General features: G+C 39.9%; 1 protein-coding gene across 19 annotated transcripts in view; it reads left to right on the top strand.

Annotated features, from left to right (window-relative positions):
* Positions 1 to 23,057, top strand: part of GRID1 (glutamate ionotropic receptor delta type subunit 1) — a 533,233-nt gene that overhangs the window by 205,402 nt on the left and 304,774 nt on the right. The window lies entirely within an intron of this gene.

The raw sequence follows: 23,057 nt of genomic DNA, 5'->3' as shown, positions 1-23,057 counted from the left end.
GGGAGGACCTGCACTAACATAGTTTGCTCCAGTGACTCTTAAAGGCAAATGTTGGATTCTGCTCCCCTTGAGCTATTGTATAAGACAGAGCCCAAATCCTGGCTTCATGTAGCCTTAGGATTATCCAAAATGAAAAGGTGAGGTTTCACTATCACTGAATTCTAGTGGCTGTCAAAGACAGGCAAGTCCTTGGTACTTGATTCTTCACTCTGGATAGTCCCTATGGAAAGAAGCAGGGCATAAGAAAGGAGAATTTAAGCAGCAAGGTCTGCATGCACAAAAAATACAAGGACGGCATCTAAAACTAAGGAGGGTAGTTTTTACTTTCAAGAGGAAGTGATAAGAGCTTTCCAGAGCAAGTAGAGCTGTGCTGCAGTGTTCTCAATTCCCTTCTGCAGTTCTGAAAGCATAGCAATGTAACAAGATAATTTTTAAGGCAATTTCAGTAGTGGAGACAAGAAGGAGTTAAAGCCTAGGAGAGGCTTCTGGCAGAAGTTGGGAGAAGGTAGAGATGAATTTTGGCAACTATTCCACGGCTGCTCTTTCAGCAGTAATGGTTACTTATGCTCAGCACCCTTATATTTTTTTTTTTTTGCTGGGAATAGCAAATGATTGCTTCTACATCTGGTGTCTCTGAGAGATCTGGCCAGCTGGCAGGGAAGTACCTCCTGATGGACTGAATGACCCTGTCCCCTCAGAGAGGGAACATGGGTGCTGCATCTGCTGACTGGGGGATTTCTGTGACTCAGGTTTGCATTTCTCCTGGCTGGAGCAGGGGGAAGGCTCACCTCATTATTGCAGGCCAAGAGTACAATACTTTGCCAACAGTGGTCTTGTCAAACCCTTTCTTTGAAGTCTAATAAACTTGGGGTGCTGTGGAGTGGGGGAATATGGCTGGTAGAAGGTAATGTCCCTGGGCCTTGACTGTACTTATATCAAAGCATACTTTTAAAGTTGATCATTTGTCAGGCAGCATGATGAGATGCAGAGTAAACCAGAATCTCTTTGATTTCTTCACTGGTAAGGTTATCTGTATGCATGTCGGTCTTGTTTTTCTGTTCTTAGCCTTGGGCTATATACAGCTATTGATTTTTTTTTTTTTTTTTTTCCTTCTGGTTGTTAGAACATTAATGCTTATTCAGGTAAAGATATTTGTTATTTTCCCAAGACAGCCTCACCATTCATTAAGAATGTGATGGGCTTCTGTGTGCTGGTAATGACTGCTTTAATTCCAGCAGACAGAATGCCTTACAAACAGCAGGTTAGATATTCACAGCTAGTTCTGTGGTCCATTACAGCAATTCCTTTTCTTCTTCACTGCAGCTAGCATTAGTATTCAAAAGCTGAAAGCATATTGGTCGAAAGCTACCTAAATATTTATGGACTATTGCTAGGGTCAGAGTAACAAGGGCAGCAAATGAAATTAAAGATTTACACCATGAAACAAAGCGACTTATCAATCACTCTTTGCCAAGTTGCTCCTGCTTTTTAAAGAAGTTATTTTCTTAGGAGACTGTTTCCAAAAATGAACTTCAGCATGAAATTTTGATCTGTAGTTTCACATTAATGTCCGCATTATTTCTTTCAACAAGATGAGTCAGTGGAGAAGACCTTGCACAACCATTAGTGCTGGCTGGTGCATAGCTTGATTCCATGAGAACAGTACTCAGTGTCTTTTATCTGGGTATATCAAAGCCTCTGTCCAACTTCTGGTCATAAATATCCCTGAGTGAGTAAGGAAATAAATGAGAGGAGAAACTGAGATGCAGAAACTTAAAAAAAATTCCTATGCTAAATCAGACTTAAGAATAGAAACATGGATTTGTGGAGGCTTTACATTTAAATTTTGCAGTCAAACCGCAGGCTGGACATGGAATCTGGCTGTGCTGAGCAGTGGGCAAGCTGAGATGGTTTTATGTTTTTCTGGAGGGATGTAAGAACCTCAATAACCTGGCATGTGCTTTAAATGAGAAATGACACTATTGTTTTGTGAAAGCATGGCAGAACATATATTTGAAATGGAAATTGCCTTGCTTATTCAAATGAAAACCTCTGAGCACAGAAGCCCTGCTTTCATTATTTTGATTAGAAGCTAAGTATTTTGCAATAGCAAGCAAGCAGGAAAAAAGCCAAATTTGAGAGAAGAAAATACTTTCTATTCCTTCAATTTTTAATTTTTTTTTGTGCTTTGAGAGGTATATATTCATAAAAACAAAGTAAACCACTAATTTTTATTTTTATTTTATTTTGAGATAAATTTAAGTGATTATCTAGCAAGGTCTCCATAATGTGAGAGCACAATGTGAACAAATAAAAAGAAAATGAACTGAACAGTAAATGGCTTTAATAAACAGCATGCCATCTTTTTCTTTTGGATTTTAGCTGGGGATTGCATAAAACAGGGCCCCAGGACCTGACTTAACATTAATTCATTTTCTAGTTTTCTTTCAAAGTTGTGTCCAATACTTGAAGAAAATAAATCTGGGTATTTTGTTACAATATAATAGTTATAAACCAAAAAAAAAATTGCATTTATGTAAAAAGTACATGAATGTGTTTTGGCTAGGAAGATTCTAAAGTAGATCAAAACCTGTAAGAACAAGTATATAACCTTTCCAATTAAATATTGTAATAGCATTTATTTGTCCAAAGTAGGCTACATGTGTAGCAGTGTCAGTTTGGAATCAGCATTTGTATTTTGCAAAAAAAAAATGGTCTCTCTTAATGACTCACTCCAGAGAAGTTGTGTTGCTAATCACCCATAAGGGATTTTGGATGGGCTTGGAGAAGATACATCCTTGTTTGTTCTAGTGGAGTGCCTGAACGCTAGCATTTGCAAATATTTTGGTTTGCAGTAATTGGTGGTTCTTTTGCTTTCCAGGGAAACAAGACCTTAAGGTGAAAGAAAAAAGAAATCTAAGAAATACATAAAGTGATTTTCATTGTTAGTATATAAGGCCAAAGATTCATGGAGAGGATCTGAAATGCATTGTCTCTAGATGAGGTTGTTATTGTGTGTCCCCTCCTGTCATCCCCCTGCCCTGAGGAGCAAAATATCTGTAATGTCACTGAAATCCTCAACAGTGTTTTAGGCTCAGTATCTCCCAAAAAATCACATGTAAATTTGTGTATTTTCCACTATTGCTGATGGCACTGTGATTTAAACTGTAATATTTTGCTTAGAATCACAGCAGTTGAGATCCTGGATGTACCAATCACAGTATGTCCTTGGGTCACCAAGACTACAACAAAGAACTTAATATTTTTAGAAATTCAAGTTTCGCTGATTCTTAGCCTGAAAATAATTTTGGCTTGAAGACCAATTCTATGCTGAGTCATTAAAGAAAGCTCTGACACATGGGCACTCCAGTCTTCTTATTCTGGCTCATTAATATTGGGCTGATGTTCTGCTGTATGGCCAGTGTGGAAATTCCAAGAACTTCACTGGCTTCAGAGCATCCCCATATTTAGCATTCACAGACATGCCTGTCTAAACACAGAGTCTTTATTTTGTGTTTTAACTGTATAATCTTTTCCTCAGTGAGGAGGAAGATGCACACAGCCACAGATACCTGAGTAAAATTCCTCTTGCTGCCCTGTGAAAAAATTCTGAAAAGTCCCTATCAGTTAAGAATTTTAGATGAAGATATTTACCACTAAGGCTCATCAATAATAAATGTTCATTATTTTTTTATTAAAGATTGAACTTGTGACATTTCCTCAACTTTTGAACCTTCTGCAATACCTAATTGAAAATGTCTTTATTTCTCCCACTCAGGATGAAAGACATCTAACATTTCACATCTTTTTATCTCTGTTGGAGGAATCAGTTTATTTTTCCTGTGAAATTGATGCTTCCTCCAGTACTTGTGTTTCCCTCACCCTTCATTTACTGGCTGTGGTACTGCATGACTCTCTCAGCCAAGGTGGTGCTGACAGCATCAGTGAAATGTTTCACTGCAAAGACCAAGTTAACCAACAGCTTTAACTAGGTCTGAATGGCTGCAGGGAGTCAGACTCTGAACTACCTCATGGCTGGCCACCCTGAGAGATCTAAAGGCACATTGAAGAAAGCTGAGGGTTTATGCATTCAGGTACTTCATGCAGGACCCTAATTACAGAATATTGGTTTGAAAATAATTCCTGATGGTGATGGAGGAGTTAGGCATGTTGTAGTTCTACAGAAGAGGACACTGACTCTGAGTATCAGTCATTCTGGAAAGACAAGGATGTGGAGTAGATTTTCCTTGCTTCATTTTTTTAAATTCAAATAATAAGTGCATACCAGAACACAGTGCTTTGTGTATTTTAAAGTGTATGTGTACCCTGTGCTTGGCTCTTTGCCATGATGTGGGCTGTAGGATGAGCTGTACTTTTCTCACTTTGGTCACTCAGCTTGGACAAACTTGGAAGGAAGACTCTTGACCATTTTTCCTGCTACAGTACAGAGTTCCTAAGTATTTTATATCACCTTTGAAGTCAAAGAGGAGTCCTTAACAATGGATTCCCAGTATTGGGAATAATGTTATATACTTACATACTGATATTTGAATTAGATGTTATTAGATACTTCCCTAAGATATACATAACAAATATTCTCTCTGTGGAAGCTGTATTTATTTATAATTTATTTTTAAAAGCTGCTTTGGAAGAATTGTGGTTAGTTCCATGTGTGATAAGCTAAACACAATTTGGTTCCGTTCCCATCCCCAGGTTTCATTTATTATGAAAACATGTCTGACTTTCCTGAGCTGGTAGATTTGAGGGGGAGAGAAAATGAACATATATGGAATGTCCTGGTATGGTACTTAGAAGCACACACTATTTCTCTGCCGGTGCGATTCCAGCTTCCATATTGTGTCTGTATTTTTTTGGTTTCCCAATAGAGAGGCAGTCAGTGACTGGACAAAAGGGTTTTTGATGGGAGTGCCATTCTGGCATAGTGCTGTCTCCAGAGGGTAGTTTTAAATAGCAGGTGCACCAAGGGTTGTCTGCTCTTTGCTGTGTGTAAGATAGCTCTCCTAACTTCCCAGCACTGGTGGGAACTGCAGTGTGGATAAGGCCTTGGAGTAGAGACTATTCCTTGCAGCAGAAGGCAGCAGAATGTGTGAGATCAGCCTAGCTCAGTGTCATGTTTGCCAGCAATGCAGCCCGTCACTCAGGGCAGCAGCAGAGATGGACAGCTTGCTGCTTGCCAACAGGGAGCCTGTCTGGAAGCAATGTTTCCAGGAACTCTTCAGGAGTTGCCCCTTGGAGTGGAATTTGGGCAGCTCGGCCCCAGGGGCTGCACAGTTGCCCTGCTCTCTCTGCTCTTTTACTGCTGTAGTTGATTTCCACTTACTTAAAGAGAAGCAGCTAGAAGCCTTATCTCCTGGGGATGTGATTTGCATTCTGGCTTTAATTAAAGCATGACAGTTTATGCCAGAGGATTTTAAAATGGGAAATGGAATGCTTTTTGCCAAATATTGGGATTTTATGGAGGCTTGGAAACTCCTTGGTGGAGAATTTTATTTATAAGTTGCAGCCTGTTTTGCAGGGCCCATTGAGTCTGGCTTTGTTTTCCTCTGGGTTTCTCCCTCACTGAGCTATTTCAGCATGACATTATATTGGTGCAAATACCCTACTCAGTGACAAAACTGTTTGAGAAACAGGGCACTGACTGAATTGTTTTTCTCGTAAGGAGCTGTGCCTGGGGACTGTTAATTGAGAGTGAGAACCTCCTCTGCACTAGGTCAGAGGTTTCAACTTGATCACATCAGGCAAATTTTAACCTCCCTATAAAGCTGTTAGGTGGCTTGTAAAAAAGTGGTTGGTGTTTCATTCTGCTTGTTAGTTTTTACAGGACATCTGTAAAAACCTTGTGCCCCTGACAGCTTCAGTGGTAGTCTCAGAAGTCAAGTTTTAAATAGGAACAATCATGTGGATAACTGGGAGGAAATACTGTGTACAGTAGGTCAGCAATTTATAACAAGGCACAAATATTTATCACCTCACTTTGTGAATGAGGTCACAAACTTATAATTTTGAATTTGGCTGTTTGCAAATGAATTCACCCAAATTTTATTAGTTTTGATTAAGCATGGAAAGAATATTATATTTACAAATGCGTACAATTTCAGGTCACCCGAAATTTAGTCTTATCATGTTTTTTTACAAAGGTTTACCGTGAGTAAACCTGATAAAATTCACCCTTCTCTTAAGTTTCAGACAAGGTCTCAAAGCTGAGGGTCACTTTGTCCTTTGTGCTGGTTTTGCTGTAAGATATGGCTCCCTACACTTCAGCAGAGGACTGCAGAGCTGCTCTTTGGAGACAGGCCCATGACTTATTCACGTGTAGATTTAGAGTGGTTAGAATTATTCAAAATCCTGTTCTTCCATCAAAAATTGAGCTGTAAAACATGGAAAGAAGAGACATTTTCATGTGCATGAATTCAACATCTTTACAAGTTGGTTATTTGATGTTGTCAAATAATCTGCACAAAGCCAGAGAAAGCAACAGATTTACTCTCGGGGGTGAGGAAGCTGGTGATAAGGGTCAGAGATTGGGAAACTATTGATGAAATGTTTGTGTGATGGACTTTTCTCAAGATTACCCACATATATCTAAAACTTTACTTGATTTGCAAAGGTTTAGGTTTTTGCAGATAACTCTAGTGTGTAATTAATACTGCTCTCTTCTGCCTACGCAGTGGTATTGAGGGCTTACTCTGGATTCAGAGAAGGGAAAGAAGTCCCCATTCTGCAGTGTTTAGATTAGAGCAATTTATGCTAGAGACCATTCAATCCTGACAAGACATGGAATGCTGGAAGTTAGGGCAGCCTGGACCATATTAAGCTCCTGTTTGGTTTCAGATAATTAGCAGTGGATTCATTGTGAGATTGAGCCTTTTGAGCTGTTGAACCAAGGAAGTGTGAGTGAACAGTCCCTAGTGTCCATCATGATCTTGTTTTACTCTGTATGTATTTAGAATTTATATTTTTCAGTCTTTTTCAGTTTGATGTTAATTTGTGCCTGTTGAGGCTTGTTTTACTGCACCAGAAATAAGGCCTCCTAAAGATGCCCTTCAAGGTGGCATTTCTCTAGAGTGCTGGGAGAAGTTGAATTGGCCTTGCACACAGAACAAAGGGCAAGGCCAGAGTGGGGAAGACTGGTGCTGATAACTTGTTCCCTTGTAGCTTTTCCATAGCTGTAAATACAGAGGAATTTTACAGTAAATGATGTATTTTGAGTGGATGCTTTCAATGCTGTCTGCCACATTTCCCTGATGCTTCAGCAGCACGTAGGTTCAGGTCTAAGTGTTGGCTGGGGTATTCATCTTCCTCTGGAGCAAGGCACTGGTTCTGCACTTCAGGAGGATTTGTAACTCTATGCTTTGGCAACTTTTCCCTATAAATGTAGCTTCTGTTTGGAGACTGTGATTTCAGGCAGCCTTGGGAAATAATAGATACAGCAAAGGGCAGGGTTTTTTCTTTGTTATCACTCCTTGTTGCAAGGGCTCATTCCTTGTCGTAGATAGTCTCCTACAAATCTCAGCAGAGCCCAAGAGAAGCCCCTTTCCACTCCCTCTGGCTGTGCTGCTGCCTGTGCTTTTCTCATTCTGCAGCCCCACTGGGAGTTTGCTAAACTGAGGCAAGGACTGCAAAGCACATGGTTAAAACCAAATTTCGAATGACTGATTTCATGCAAAAGGGCCAAAATAGAATTTGCAGATGCTTTAACAGAAAGCTAAGATGGCCCATCATGGAGAAGTTTATTCTACTCTTAAATACAGGTGATTAATATTATTATGGAATTGTTAATTTTTTGACCTAAGGCCTGAAATGGGGGCAATTATGGCTTTACCTACCATAAGCAGCAAATAGTCATGCTTATAAGTGAATTTCAGATTGTACCAAAGTAATTTCCTTTATAATTAATAACACCAATATAGTTGATTTCTTACTTCTTTCCCATACTAGAATTGTCATCCAGTAAATTATATACCTGTGATTTCCTGTTGATGCTGAAATATTGTCATTTAATGGCCTACTGTGCTCATCCATGGATATACAGAAATAAATAAATCAAAGGAAACAGTCTGTTAAAGTGCACTTTCAGCATAATTACTAACTGGGTATGAACTACTCTTTGTGCTGTTTCTTGTATTCAGAAGATATGAAAGATGTGGATTTTAATCAGTTTCTGTGGGAGAGGCTTATTAAAAAGATCTTCAGGGATTAAAGAAGCAGAGCAGAAGAGGTTATGGTTGTGTTAGTGAAACATCTTTTGAGACATTTCTATGTATTTTTGTCAAACGTATTGTAACCTATGTAACATGATGAGAGAACAAACATCAGCCAGAGAATATCCTTTGCACCACTGGAAACTGATAAGAGCTTTTTTCCTTTGTATCTGGTTATATTTCATAGTCTGTGATATAACACAGTAATATTATGTAACCTAGTGCCCCAACAGTGAGAAAGGGAGTGGGGGACTGAGCACAAGTGTCAATAATGTAGCAGAAATATAACTGAAAGAATTGAGCAGCACACAAATGGTCAGAAAGCCAGGCAGATATAGCAGCCTTTGCAGCTGCAGTACTAGAAATTTTCAATGGGAGAGAAAAATTGCAAATGAGATATATAGAAAACTGTTGTATGGGCTTTTTAATAGACAATACTCATAGCATCTATTCATCCAAATTTGAATATAGAAAATAAAATTAGATTCAGATTGTAGTTAGTATTTTCCTGAAATTACATTTTGAAACCATGGATTCTGTACTGCAGCTGGTTTTGTTTGTGTGTGTGTTTTTTTTTTTTTTTTTTTTTTTAGTGGAATTTCTAATAATAATATTAATTATTCTAAATTACCCTTTTAAAATAATGTGGTCTTGTTTGTACTTGTGGTTCACCATTTAAAACCTGGCTGCCATTTTTAAATGGCTAGGTAAGGACAGGTTTTTTCTGCTCACAGAAGTCCTGGGTGGTCTCATCCTGTAGACTGCCAGCACATGTCCTCTGTATCTCCAGTGGAAAAGCATCACTGCCGTGAGACAGATTGCTGGAATCAGAGCTGTGACCTGGTCAAGGACAGCTTGCCATCCCAAAGATTGGTCTCTGTGGTTACAGGATTTGTGTTTGCTGCTTTGTTGTGCCATACAGCTGACAGTAGTTCAGCATGAACTAATACTAAACAAACGGAACTTAGTGTTAATTGCTTTATTAAAAAATGATGTTTGAGTGTGGGTTGGGCACTGCCAAGATGTTCTTGTTTACATGGCTACTACCATCACTGAAAAAGTTTCCGTTATCGATACAGATAACTTACCAAACTTTCTTTTAATCATTTATGAAATCGCTACTCCTGTAGCAACCATTCACATCAGCATGTGATGTTGAATTGAAATTCAGAAAATCAGTGTTGTGACATGCAGAGCCCTGCTGGGTGAGGTGTGTGGTGAAAAGGCCTAACTTGGCTGGGGTGAAGGGCACTTGTCTTCCATGTGCAGTGACTGCAGTGCTGTGGGTGCATTAGAGTACCCTGAAAGCTGCATAGACCCACAAAGCTTTTCAAAATGGTGCAGTGCCTTTTGGCCTGCAAAACTGGGCTGGAAGATAAATGCAGTTTTACTAAAAATCCATAGTGGGAATGTTTGTATTGCGATGAAAAGAATCTTTAAATGTTGGTTCTGATAATAACATGATTATGATTTATGTTCCATTGTTTTGCTTATTTTTATTATGATGTGTGTTTTTGAAAGTAATGTAGCTAATATTTAATGTTTGAGATTTTGATTTACTATTTTACTCTACCATTGTGTAATGCTGCAAAATGAATATAATTTAGCAGTCTCAGACCTTTAGTCTTTTGTGCTGATTAAGAAAAAATGATCTGAAATGTCAGGATTTCATATAGAATGAGAAATATATTTTCAGTCTTGTTATTTCCAATTAACTTGTACCTGCAAAACAGAGGAGGACCTTTTAAAATAATGTGAAGGATAAATGGAATTTCAGTGAAAGACAATCTGTCTTGAATTTCTCAAAAATTTAAGTTGAGCTCTTATTTGAGTCTTCAGTGATTACTAATTGCTTTGAGCTGTGCATCTCTGGGAAAAAAGAACATTTCAGATTATTCCAGGGGAAGGTGGAGTAAAATAACCCTTTTGAGGAGAGGAAAAGTAAGAATCCAGCCAAGAGGAGGAGAGGAAAAAGTGAGAATCTGGCCAAGGGGAATGAGCAAATACTGAAGGAAAGAGCGGGTGAAAAAAAGATGACCAAAACTCCAGGTTGCAGAGGTGATGACAGAAGATGGTGATGTGAAAGAGGAGTGAGAATATCTTTGATAGGAGGATTGCCCATTGTGCTCTGGAAGGACCTGCTGCTTGGCTTTTAACCCCCTTCCCAGCTGAGCTGGTACCAGTCTCCGTGGTGTATGCCCAGTCCTGAGCAGGGCTCCGGTGTGGGTTCATCTCTGCATGAGCTGTGCAAAGATTTCAGCAGCGGTCAATGCCCCCATATTCCCTAAGGAGATGGGCACTGCCTTCCTGGTGCTGTGAGTAGTGAGTGTGTCACCGTGCTGTGTGTTAGTGGCAGTGGTGAGTGTGTCACCGTGCTGTGTGTTAGTGGCAGTGGTGAGTGTGTCACCGTGCTGTGTGTTAGTGGCAGTGGTGAGTGTGTCACTGTGCTGTGTGTTAGTGGCAGTGGTGAGTGTGTCACTGTGCTGTGGGATGGTGGCAGTGGTGAGAGTGTCACTGTGCTGTGGGATGGTGGCAGTGGTGAGTGTGTCACCGTGCTGTGGGATGGTGGCAGTGGTGAGTGTGTCACTGTGCTGTGGGATGGTGGCAGTGGTGAGTGTGTCACTGTGCTGTGTGTTAGTGGCAGTGGTGAGTGTGTCACTGTGCTGTGTGTTAGTGGCAGTGGTGAGTGTGTCACCATGCTGTGTGTTAGTGGCAGTGGTGAGTGTGTCACTGTGCTGTGTGTTAGTGGCAGTGGTGAGAGTGTCACCGTGCTATGGGACGGTGGCAGTGGTGAGTGTGTCACCGTGCTGTGTGTTAGTGGCAGTGGTGAGTGTGTCACTGTGCTGTGTGTTAGTGGCAGTGGTGAGTGTGTCACCGTGCTGTGTGTTAGTGGCAGTGGTGAGTGTGTCACCGTGCTGTGGGATGGTGGCAGTGGTGAGTGTGTCACTGTGCTGTGTGTTAGTGGCAGTGGTGAGAGTGTCACTGTGCTGTGGGACGGTGGCAGTGGTGAGTGTGTCACCGTGCTGTGTGTTAGTGGCAGTGGTGAGAGTGTCACCGTGCTGTGTGTTAGTGGCAGTGGTGAGTGTGTCACCGTGCTGTGTGTTAGTGGCAGTGGTGAGTGTGTCACTGTGCTGTGGGATGGTGGCAGTGGTGAGAGTGTCACCGTGCTGTGTGTTAGTGGCAGTGGTGAGTGTGTCACCGTGCTGTGGGATGGTGGCAGTGGTGAGAGGTCCTTGGGGTTGTTGGGAAGGTGCTGGAGGCACGAGGGGCTGTGCTGGGTGCAGGGAGCTGCCTGTGGAAGAACACAGTGCTGTTGGGCTGGAGAGGGCTGTAGAATGGGCACTGAGGAGCTCTGCTGTGGGAAGCCAGGTGTGATAATTCAGATGTCTGAACAAGCTGTGGAACATTACAGTCAGTATCAAAGGTAGTGTTCAGAGACAGCTGATTGTGTCATTTCTACTTCTGGAACAGAATACATGCCAGCTTCTTAATTTCTTGCTGTTTATTGTCTCATTAACTTTTGTCTCAAGGCTATGTAATATTTTATTACCTGCTTTTCCAATACTTGTTATAAACACCTACTGAAGCTTCATATTAAAGTAATCTCACTCCTGGCATTCTAGACTGGAGTTCTCAATTCAGATTTGCCATAAAATGCAGCCTGTGAGATAATTATGTTAGAGAGAACTGCAGTCTACAAAATGCTTTAAAAGCTGGAGTATAATTAATTATAAAGTGACCTCTTAAATAGAGTAGATTTATTTCTTTAGCATGAATTAATTTCCTGATAGAGATTTTGGATTGCCATCAAAACAGAATTGAATCTGTCACTGTCTGTTGCTATTACCCCATCTAGCAGTATTTACCAACTTTGATGTGATGGCAACTCTTCTGGGGGAAAAAGGGCTGCTTGGGGCCCAGAGCTTTCCAACCCTTAACTTCCTTTCAGAATGTCACAGTAGTGCTGATAGCTATCGATGTGTCTACTACAATTTACTAGAAACTGTAATGAGATCAAGAGCTCCATTCACAGAAGTGGCCGCGTGCCAGTGAGGAGGTGTAAGGCTGGCTCAGTCCGACTTGTACCAAACTGTGATTAAGACTGAAATGATGGAGGTTTGTACTTTGCTACTGCTCCGCTGGGCACCACAGCATTGATCAGCATCCCGGTGTTTTTGTCTTTTTAACTATCTGTGCTGTATCTCTGCAGGAAATGAGAGCTTTTCAATAGATAAACCTTGTTTTTCCTTGTTTTGTTTTTTAAAATACAGCTTTTGTATATAAGTTAGCTGGACAACATTCATTTTGGATATAGCCTGTTTGTCTCTGTAGCCACTAATGCTTCTGACTTAAGCTACATTCAGCTTGTCCTTGGTTGAATATTGAACCTTTCAAAAGTGCTTGGTGATAGCCAGCTGATGTGGATTGCCCTGTGCAGCTGCTGATGCTAAAGCTTTTGAAAATAATTTTTTTGAGTATACATTTAATAGGGGTTTGCATTGTTATTTAAACTGTATTAGTGGTAAGACCTTTAATTGTAATATTACTAATCTGGCTGAATACATCCAGTACATAATTTTAAAACGTTTTCATTTTCATGACTGACAGTATGTTTACAAAGATGTTTTTGCTTCTAGACCAACCTCTCTAGTCAATCTGCATGCCAATGCCAAGTATATGAAATACATTTTGTTTTCTTCCATAATCATCTGTACTTTGAAAAAATAAGGGTATTGTTGATGAGTGTTTTAAAAGCAGAGAAATGGAATTTTATCCTTGAGACAGATCTGAGTGTTTGAAAAGATTAAGTTGAAGTAGCCAATGAAAGGCCCTTCTGAGTGCCAGGATCCTGATGCTGCACCCTGGTGCATGAGCGTTGCAGAGTTTGTGTACTGTGTTGGAGCTGTCAGAGAAAAAGGCTGGTGGTGATGTAAAGTTTAGCCTGCTGCTGGTGAGGATGCAGGAAGCCAAACATCCTGCTTTGGATCCTGGTCCCTCTGCTCAAGTGGGATAGGATCTGAGTGCAGGAATGTCTCCACTCCAGTGAGTGGAGTGTGCTGCCCAGGAGGCCTCAATCAGGTGGAGTGGTGGCACTTGCACAAGGCTCTGGCCCAGCCACACAGCCCAGTGTGCCCCAAGGAGTGGCTCACCTCTCTCTGTGGCAGTGTAGTAGTGGCTCTTCAGAGAGGACAAGTGGCTCCCACCAAGCAGCATGGCTGGGGAAATTTCCAAATGATTTACAGCAGTAAAGGCAAAAGAAAATCCTGTAGCAGGTTATTATCTTGTGTTGTGGTTGGGCAAGGCTTATTGTCTGTGGTTTAGGAGTAACCTGTTTTAAAGGCCAGTGAAAACGTGTTTTTTTATTCTTGTGCAAATCTGACTGTGCTGCAGGGGGGAGCTGACACATCACAAAGTGCTTTGCATTTCTTTGAGCATGAACTTCTCACAAGGGAATGATGTCCCACTGGTGGATCTGAGATGATTCTCTTGCCAAGGGCATCTGAATATAAAGATCAAAAAGAAAGCAGCTAGGGCAGAATGGGACAGAGAACCCAGATGCTTTGGGCAAGGGCTACTGTATTCTCATAGAAAATTTTGTTTTTTTATTTGTATTGGTACAAAGAGCCAGTAATGTTTACCTTGTAGTCTACCTATCTAGGGATCCACATCACTTGGAGCCCAGTTTGGTTTTTTTTATCTAGGAAGCTGGTTGCTGTCAGGAAACAGCAGCTACTTTATGTAGCTACTCTTTATGCAGCTACTCTTTAATTTTTTAAAATAAGGTGGTCCCTACTGGTGGGATTGTGAAGGAATGTGAGGGATATACTGATGAATGTGGGGGATATACTGATGATAATACTGCCCAGTTGCTGTAGCCTGTTGCTTTTACAGTGCAAAATACATGCTGAAAAGTAATTGTATATACTTCTATATTTGAATGGATGCAAGAGCCTCCATGTGCAAGCTGAGTGAAGGGGATTCCCTAGCCATTATAACATGCATTTCAGAGCCAAGAGTGAGGGAAGGGAGCAGATGAGAACAGCCATCCTTAATTTGTCTCGCTTCCACAGTTTTCACAGCTTGACCTCAGAAGCAGCCATCAAGCCTGGCTTTGGAAGGAAAACCCCCTAAATTCTGTGTGTTTGTTGATTTAAGGACATGTTTGTTGTCTAGAATTAACAGGATGCAGAGCCAAGTGGGTATTGATGCTGATTGCATACAACTCTGATTTGGATTTTGGAGCTATATACAATTGCACAAATGTATCAAAGGCAACTTAATTGCCCTAGATTTATTTGTGCTTGTGCTGAATCATAATGAGAGGTCAGTTTTCTTACATGGGAGATGAGGTTTAAACAAATTCAGCCTCTGCTCACACGGTAAAGTTTGCTCCACCTCTAAACCCACAAAACTATTTTTTTCAGCTTTGCACGAATGATGATTGTGTGTTTTGCAAGTGCAGTGTAATGAATGTTCTTTAGCTAGAAAATGGGAAAGTTAAAAGTATGAAAGGTATCTCAAACTTGATTACCTTTCTGATGGAGTTACAAATCTGGTGAATGATAGGAATTCAAGAAATGTAATAGATTTGGACTTAGGTAAAGTATTAATAATATTTCATGATAATCTGCTTCATGAAATCTTACTTGAAAATATTGATCAAATTTACTGTGATGGAGATACTACTATATGATATAAGAGTTGGCAGGGCAAGTGTAAACGAAGAATAATCTTAAATGGATGAGGCTGGAGCCTCTGAAAAAGCCTGGGTAATAATGCTATATGTGTTCTAATGTTTAATATCTTTGTTAGTAGCACAGAAAATGAAGTATATAAAGTAAATTCTATGGAGGTACTGAACCATGAATATCTCCAATATAGAGGAAAATAGATAATGCAAAGACTGTTGAGAGTTATTAGAAATGAGGATGAAAAATAGGAAGATGACTGTTGAAAAACATAATCTGAGTCATAGCTGAAGGGAAGAATAATGCCTAACAAAATTCAGAACAAAACAGTGAACCTCAGGAAACAGATTTTTCCTTTTCTAGTTAACTCAGATTAATTGAAGGTTGAAAGAGCGTTTCTTTTGGGCTTCTCTTTGTCAGATAAAAAGGCAATTAACTCCCACAAAAAACCACACCCAGCATCACTAAAATACAATAAGAGAGGTGTAGTTATACTCTCCAAAGAGTCTGCTCAAGAGTTCTTGCAGGATTTATCACCTAGCAGACTGCTATTTGGAGAAAGTAATGCTATCCATGAAAGTGTGGCCTCAAAGACTAAAATGCTATTTGTAAAACCTATTTTAAAAATCCACTTAACCAGTTTGTCACTATGAAACATTTGAGTGGGAAAAAAAGCAAATGAGAAGACAGTTAATAAAACAAAACATAACCCCTGTTATCAGTAACTCAAGTTAATTTTGAAGTTTTTTGTCTGAGCAGATGCATCTTGAGATTAAAACGTTTTGTACAAGAACTGTTTGACAAAAGTAGGTATGAATAAAATGCAACCCATGAAGTCTTCCTCTGGCAGTGTGCATGTAATCACATCAGAGGAAATGGCAAGGTCACTGTGTATTAATTCTCTGGGTATTTTATGAAGTTGACCTTTTCTGGTGTTGTATCCTAATTAGTGTAGGCAGACCTGCTGAGCAGTGATTCGAGGAACATGATACCTCACCTCTGAGGTTTTGGAGGTGTTTGATTATCCTATGGATTAGAATTTCTATTCACGTCCCTTCTGAACTATGGGCAAACTGAGCTTGGCATTTCTCTCTTACATGGTTCCCCTCTGATGGATGCTGCTGTTACTGTAAGGTGAAGGAAATCAGTATTTGAAGGCTGGATATGCATAAATGCAGGCATAGAGTGGGAAAATGGTGACTTAGGTTCAGGCAGGCATCTGAATTATTGAAAATCTAACACGCTGCTTGGGTTTTTTTGTCATCTAAGGGTATCAACCTACTGTAGTTTCTGTGAACATGAATAATTTTTAATATCTCGGTAAAGAGGAGGAGGAGGAATCTTAAGGAATTACCAAGTCAGTTTTCAGGTAAATTGTAGACATAAATTGTTTTTCCATGTAGACATGGAAAATGTCTACAAATATGCTAACTAAAGATTTGTAATTTGGGCTGATATTTAATTATTTACTGTTATTGCAAAGAGCATTTCTGTCTTGTAGTCATATTAAGTGCTGTGAACTCATGTTTCTAAGAATGCTGGATATGTATCATACTCACATAACACAGAGGTGTATTTTGACTTAGTAAACAATATGAGTCATTATCTTCTGCATCTTCTGAACATAAGCTTTTAAGGATTTGTGGCAGATATGAGTGCAGAATATTGATTAATAGCAGTAGTACCACTGTTACAGTAAGCAGTCTTAAAATATAGCTTTTCTCAGTTGTGTGGGCTTTATGGAGAATATGAGAAAGTCACTGTGCTGAGAGCTGCAAGGCTGATCTGACATCTGTGTCTGGTGCACGAAGAACTTAAAAAAGGTTTGCCTGATTCAGAAAAAGAAAGCTTGACATTCTTTCTGTAATGACTTTGAGACAATATTTCTGGTAGTAAGTTGCCCATACTCATGTAGAAAAAGCTTAAAAAAATAGAGAAACTGAAATTGGGAAAATCTGAAGCTGGAACAAACCAACACATTCTGAAACAGTTAGGGTGATAAAATGTTGGATCCCTGAAGCTGAGCATGTGGTGAATTGAAGAAGCTCTAGACTTGATGTGAGGGTCGTTTGATAAAATTTCATAGCAATATGGTACAGAACCTCAGACTTAATGGCTATAATGAAATCTACTGGCCTTAAAAATATGAAACTTTATAGTTATTGTTGTAATTTCTAGCTAGTGAAATGAAGATGTCAGGTATTTAGAGGGTGAAGTATTATTATAATTCTTTTTATATTTGTCTCTATTAGATTTTTCCAAGTGATCAGTGACAGCTGCCATATTGACATGGTGGTAAATTTAATGTAGTTTATTTTGACATATATAGATATTATTGGGTTCAAGGTAACTGTCGTGAAGTCTGGAAGGGCATGCTATGATAATCTTTTGATAATATCAACAGTGTCTCACTGCCATCTCCTCCACCCAGCCACCTACAACCGCCAGAGAGTCACGCCTCCACCCAAGTGTAATTTAAAAACATTTTCTGCCGGGTGTTTTAAAGGCTGAGAACAATAGCATGTGTCCTTTCCCCAGATCTGCTCAAATTGGTGCCTGTTATCACAGCTAAAACTTGCATTTTTGGTTGGAAAAGAGCTGGGGTGAAGTGTGCCATCGCTATGGAGAGCGCAGAGGTGGGGCTGTGCTTGTGCCAGCTCTGCACTGCTAACAGTCTAACCCTGGGGTGGCACGTGGGGCTCTGGGATAGCTCCTGCTCTCCCCTCTGGGGACATTTGGGAGCTGCAGTGAGCTGGGAATTCTCCAGAGGCTTTTAGTGCACCTGCCCCTTAGACTGCTGCTTTAAGGCATTGTGTGCAAAAATCGCATTTTAAAAACACGCACATGACCTCCTGCCTGAATATCACATGCTTTTTATGGTGGATCTAATTGCACACCTAAAGCTACAAATTTCAGGAAATATTGCTGTAAATTTTTATTTGCACAGGTATACATTTATGGATTTGATCATAACATGATTTCTGCTCTGCAGAAGGCAGTGGAGTCTTGCAGTTGGAATGAGTGAGAATCAAGAAGAGTGATTCCTCAAGATATATTGCATCCTCATTTCAGTTTTTTTGATCTTAAGTACGCCCAGTAACAGAAGTGTAATGGATTTTCTTGGGGGAAAAGCCTAACACCCCTGACTTTATTATGTATATTTTAAAACAGTAATTTAAAGTATGCAATATGTTAGCATTATCAAACATTTTTCATTATGTGTAATCATAAAAAAATTTTAGAATATATTTTAAATATTTTTCATGTAAGACTTATTCCAGATAGTAAAAACTTTCAAATAATGAAAGATTTTTCAAGCCAAACTAATTTAATCTGGTTTTAAAAGTGTTTCTTGTAATATCATTCTAATTTATTCTATGATTCCACTCCTGTTCACTGTAGATCACTTAACAGTGCATTCATCTGGTAATTGTTGCTGTCACTTCCATAGCATTTCTGTGAATTAGGAAAAAAATCTTGCATGACTAATTTTTAGTCAACTGTCCCTGGGCCCTCAAGGACTGCTCAGCCTTTTAGAGAAGGTGGAGAAAGGAGATGGGGACCTTGCTGTGCTGCCATCTGTGGAATTTCCAGTCTCCCATCGCTCCACTGGAAAGCCTTCTTGCAAAGTTGAAAAACCACTGACTAGGATTAACATAATCAGGATTTAAAAATGAATGATTTTGTGAATAAACTTTCTAAATATTGATATGAGACAGATTAGTACATGTGTCCAAAGACCCCCAATTAGTTAAAATGTAGCTGTGTTTCCTTGAGCTGTGTGTGAGGGTGTTTTATAGAACAGCATCTGGAATCTGTGTGACCCCTGTGTCCTTTGGGCATCACCAGAGCAGTCTTCATCCCTCCCTGCACAGGAGCCATAATTCAACCTGTCTCTATTACCTGCTGCTCCTCCAGGTCCTGCTGTCCTGCTTTTTCCTGCAGTTCCTTCTGTTGTAACCCTCTGGGCAGGCATCTCCTGAAAGCAATAGAGTAATAAAGCCTCAGCCTGTTGTTGATAGGATATCTCTGACAAATGAAGCCCCCTGAAAGACAAAGGCTGCTCTCATGCTGCTTGCCATCTTGTCCTGATTGAAAGAGCACTGAAGTAAGTACAGGGATATCATCAGTTTGTGATAGAAATCAGGCTGACCCTGATGAGCAACAAGTGGGTTGAGCCAAGTGCTCTGGAGAAGCTATTTCAATAGGGAAAAATAAGCATAAATATAGATCATGGTGCCCAGAGGGGAGAGTTAAGTTTCCTAAACTTTTTAATGTGGAGCAATTCAGGTTTCTTAAACAAATGAAGTATTTCAGTAAGTAAAGTACTTTAAACTCCTCCAAACAAGGGTGATATGCAGCTAAGGTTAAAATACTGGCAGAGGATGCTTTTATCTGCCAGGCTTCCAGCCGTGTTGGAGTATGAATTTTTGTGCTGCTTGGAAAGTGGGTAAAATGTGCCAAGGAGATGTAGGCAAGTGTAGGAAGTTAATGTTGTGGAAAAACCCTGGAATTTTCTGTTTGTGGATTAAAGGTGTTTTTTCTATTATCTGTTTACAGCACCAGACACAGATCTTATAGTATCTGCTTTGAGGATTAAATTAACTTCTTGGCATTTTTTGAATTAGGGAGCATATAAAGGCCATTTAATAGGAGTGCTTCATTTGATGAACAGAAATTGAATACAACAAGATTACATATAGCCCATTCTGCAGATCCTGTTAGGATTTTGCATCTTTGTGATGTTAAGAACAGACTCTGTTCTTCTTTGCTGCTGCAGTTTAATTTTTCACCTATTTGAAACAACATGAAGTGCTTCACTATTCTTTCCTCTCCTTTAAATTAACTGTGGATAGTGGAGGATTTATGCTGCATGTACAGATCATAAAATAGTTTAAGGAAATATTTTTCCAAGATGAGTAGAATAGTAGAATTAAGATAAGCTATCTTGGTTTCCTGTGAGTTGTAAAATGAATATTACATTTACCACTGGGTGTTTCTCCTTGGGCACTTGAGTTCAGTTGTTTTTATTTGTGGTTGTGCTATTCTTTTCCACCATCTACTCCAGCATGGCCAAATGCTTTGCTGGAGCAAGGTCTGGAACAGGGTAGAGCTAATGCAAAAAAAAAAAAAAAAAAGCTCTCCATTTGTGCAAATAATTTGCAGTGGCAACTTCATAAAATTTAATAAAGTAGCCAAACAGGATGATGCATGCTAGAAGACGGAATTACCAACTCGAAAACAAAAAAGTTATTGCAGCCGATGAGCATACCAGAACAAAGGAGCTGGAGAAGTAGCAGTGCTCAGTTGGGTGCAAATGAAAAAAACACTCAGACGATCAGAGAACACAAATAGAAAAGCTGGCAAGAAAATATCTTCTGGTGCTTCATAATATGCTCTTTGATTTCACTGAGGCAGGTAAAGATGTTCTCAATATTTTCTGAAAAATATGAATTTACATGTAGCACAGAAAAACTTTTCTGAAGGAACACAGTCATATTTATTTGCAGTTAGAGATTGAGAGAATTTGACTGTTCTGTGTTTCTACAGGATATATGTTTTTCTTTCCTAACAAATGCAGTATTCATGCCTGCTCTCTGTGGTGTATCTGTCTAGTGGTTGTTATTAGATGTGTTCATCCCTGTTGTCCTGTGTGCCGCAGTTTTCTTCCTGGTCCAGGTGGATGCATGAAAGGTGCACGTGAAGATGGCAGAGGAGAATCCTGCGGGCAGTGGGAGTGTGGATGTGGGCACATCCACAAACTGCCCTGCAGGGTGCTGCCCAGAAGGTCTGTGTGACCACCCACGCCCAGCTGCTCCCCACGCTGCCCTGGAACGGCCTCAAGGTCAAAATCTCTTGTGCTACACAGCCACTTCCAGTGGATCGGGCTGGGCATGGTTGCTGCAGCCCCTGTGCTGGGCAGGCTTCAGCAGCTGACAGAGCACCTTACTGCCCCAGAGCTGAGCGGCTGTTTCTGTTTGAGCAGTCTGAGAGCAGGGATGGATTCCTGGCTGCGTGACAACCCCCTGCAACACGTGTTGTGTGCTGGGAAGAGCGTGTGACGGTGATCTGTGTGTTAGCTGCTGAGGACCTACCTGTGCTCGACTTCAGTTTGGACACTGGCCAAATAGCAAATGTGCGTCCTCCTGTTTTTCAGGCTGCTTTATAAATAATAATAATTTTTTGGGAAGCGGACATAGGGGTGGGAAGATGCATATAGTTCAATAATTATTTTGATCTGGTATGACAGATTGTTTGTTGTTTTTTTTTTTTTTTTTCTTTCCTGGATATTTTGTCATCTTAGCATTGTGGGGCTGTCAAGAAACATTTTATGCTGCAATATGCTACGTATGTGTTTCCACAAAGAATATATATGTGTTCACACACACTGTAGTAAATTTGAAAACTGTTATTACCATTCAGGAAAGAGATCTTTTATCTATGTGGATATTTCTCAAAAACCACTACTTGAATTCTTGGTGACAGTAAGAAACGACAAATAAATCTTAAGGATTTTTAGGAAAGGAATGGTGAACAAATCAACCTCATTTTTCAAGTGTACTTCTGTATCTCAGTTTCTGTGTGCAGATCTGATGATCCTGTCTCTTAAAGGTCACAGTAAAACTGATAAAATCTAGAAGAAGGAGAAGAAGGATGATTAAAGGTGTGGAGCTGCCTGTACAGGAGAAGAACAATAGATAGGATTGCTGCATGAAAAGATATTATAATAGTAGAATGGAAAAATGTGGATGGGAGAGAAAGAAGAGTAGGGAGTGAGAATTATCTGCATGTTGTATTATGGGATCTAAGGAGTGTCCAACAAAAATAGATGCTTTAAAATAAGTCCTCTTTCATGGAAAGCACAATTAAATTGCAGCGCTTGCTACCACACAATATGAAGGACAACAAATTATATGGGACTTAAAAATCAAGAATTTTCATAAAAAAAATTCTTTTGTAGGCTACAGCCAATCCAAAAAGTGGATTGGAAGCCAGCTCTAACTCAGGTTAGTTGTGTTAAGCTGCTGGAAGTGCTGCCAGTGACAGGCAGGAGGGTCACACAATACATGCTCTGCTTCATGTTAATTCACTAAGGGAATAAAAGGGAAGGTAGTATTGGGATAGGTGGCTTCTTCCTTTTTGCTTAGTGATTTCTGTATTCAGTCACTGTGGCTCTTTGGTAGTGCAGGTCTCTTTGTTTTTGGTTGTAAGACTTTAGTGGCAGATAGTGTTTTTATTTTTCTAATTAAAAAAAGCAAAAGTGGTACCATTTAGCCATGATATTTCCTCTGTGATTAGCAGGATTTGTTTGAATTAGTTTAGTTTGTTTGTAATTGTTGACAGTGCCATTGTTTCTCTTGAATGTTCATAGCTGGATTGTGACTAAGTGCACAGCCCACAAGGTTTAAGTCAATTATTAGGGGTCACAGAAGAGCATTATGCAAATCAGTTGCCTTGAAAATGTACATGTGCATGCAAACATACATATACATGGATTTTAATGCCAAGTGCTGTTTTTATGCCAGTCTGGTGTCTCTTATTCCAGCTCTGGATAGTAGACCTGTCTCCACTGCTGGAAGATAAATTGAGTCTGGATTTGTACTCTGTGTTCTCAGAGGTTCCAAAGTGAAGAGTGCATTATGACAGTCCAGCAAAGATAATGCAAACAGAAGAGTGTGTTGTCAGGGTAAGCGAATACTTTTGTGCAAGCTTGTATGTGGTAGATCAAACAGAGAGGAATCAACACTGTAAACTCTGAGGCTCTTCTTCAAAGCAACACTTGATGCTGTAGCAAGGCTCTCTATCCATTATTCTTGTTATTTTATTCGATGGTGTATGCCAGCCCAGTGATTTTAATTGATGCTTGTGGAGGCAGTAAATGAAAACTCTGACCATGATTCTGCTTTCTCCTCTTTGGTTCAGAATAAACCTTTTTTGGTTTTTAATCTCCTTGAAGTTTATTCTTAAAAGTGCAGTTTAAGGAGTTAAGTGTTTTTCAGTAGTGTATCAGGGTAGAATATTAAGATGTGTGACATACGTGTGCACATGTTTAACTGAACTACAACAAATGCTCCAAATTGAAAATTGGGTGTAGTCATGATTCAAGTGACGTAAAAGACAAAGCTTCCTCTAAAACCAGTAGCAG

This window comes from Anomalospiza imberbis, chromosome 8, assembly GCF_031753505.1.
Source record: "Anomalospiza imberbis isolate Cuckoo-Finch-1a 21T00152 chromosome 8, ASM3175350v1, whole genome shotgun sequence".
Taxonomy (NCBI): domain Eukaryota; kingdom Metazoa; phylum Chordata; class Aves; order Passeriformes; family Viduidae; genus Anomalospiza; species Anomalospiza imberbis.
The sequence above is the reverse complement of the archived record's forward strand: the minus strand, read 5'-3'. Positions and strand labels throughout refer to the sequence as shown.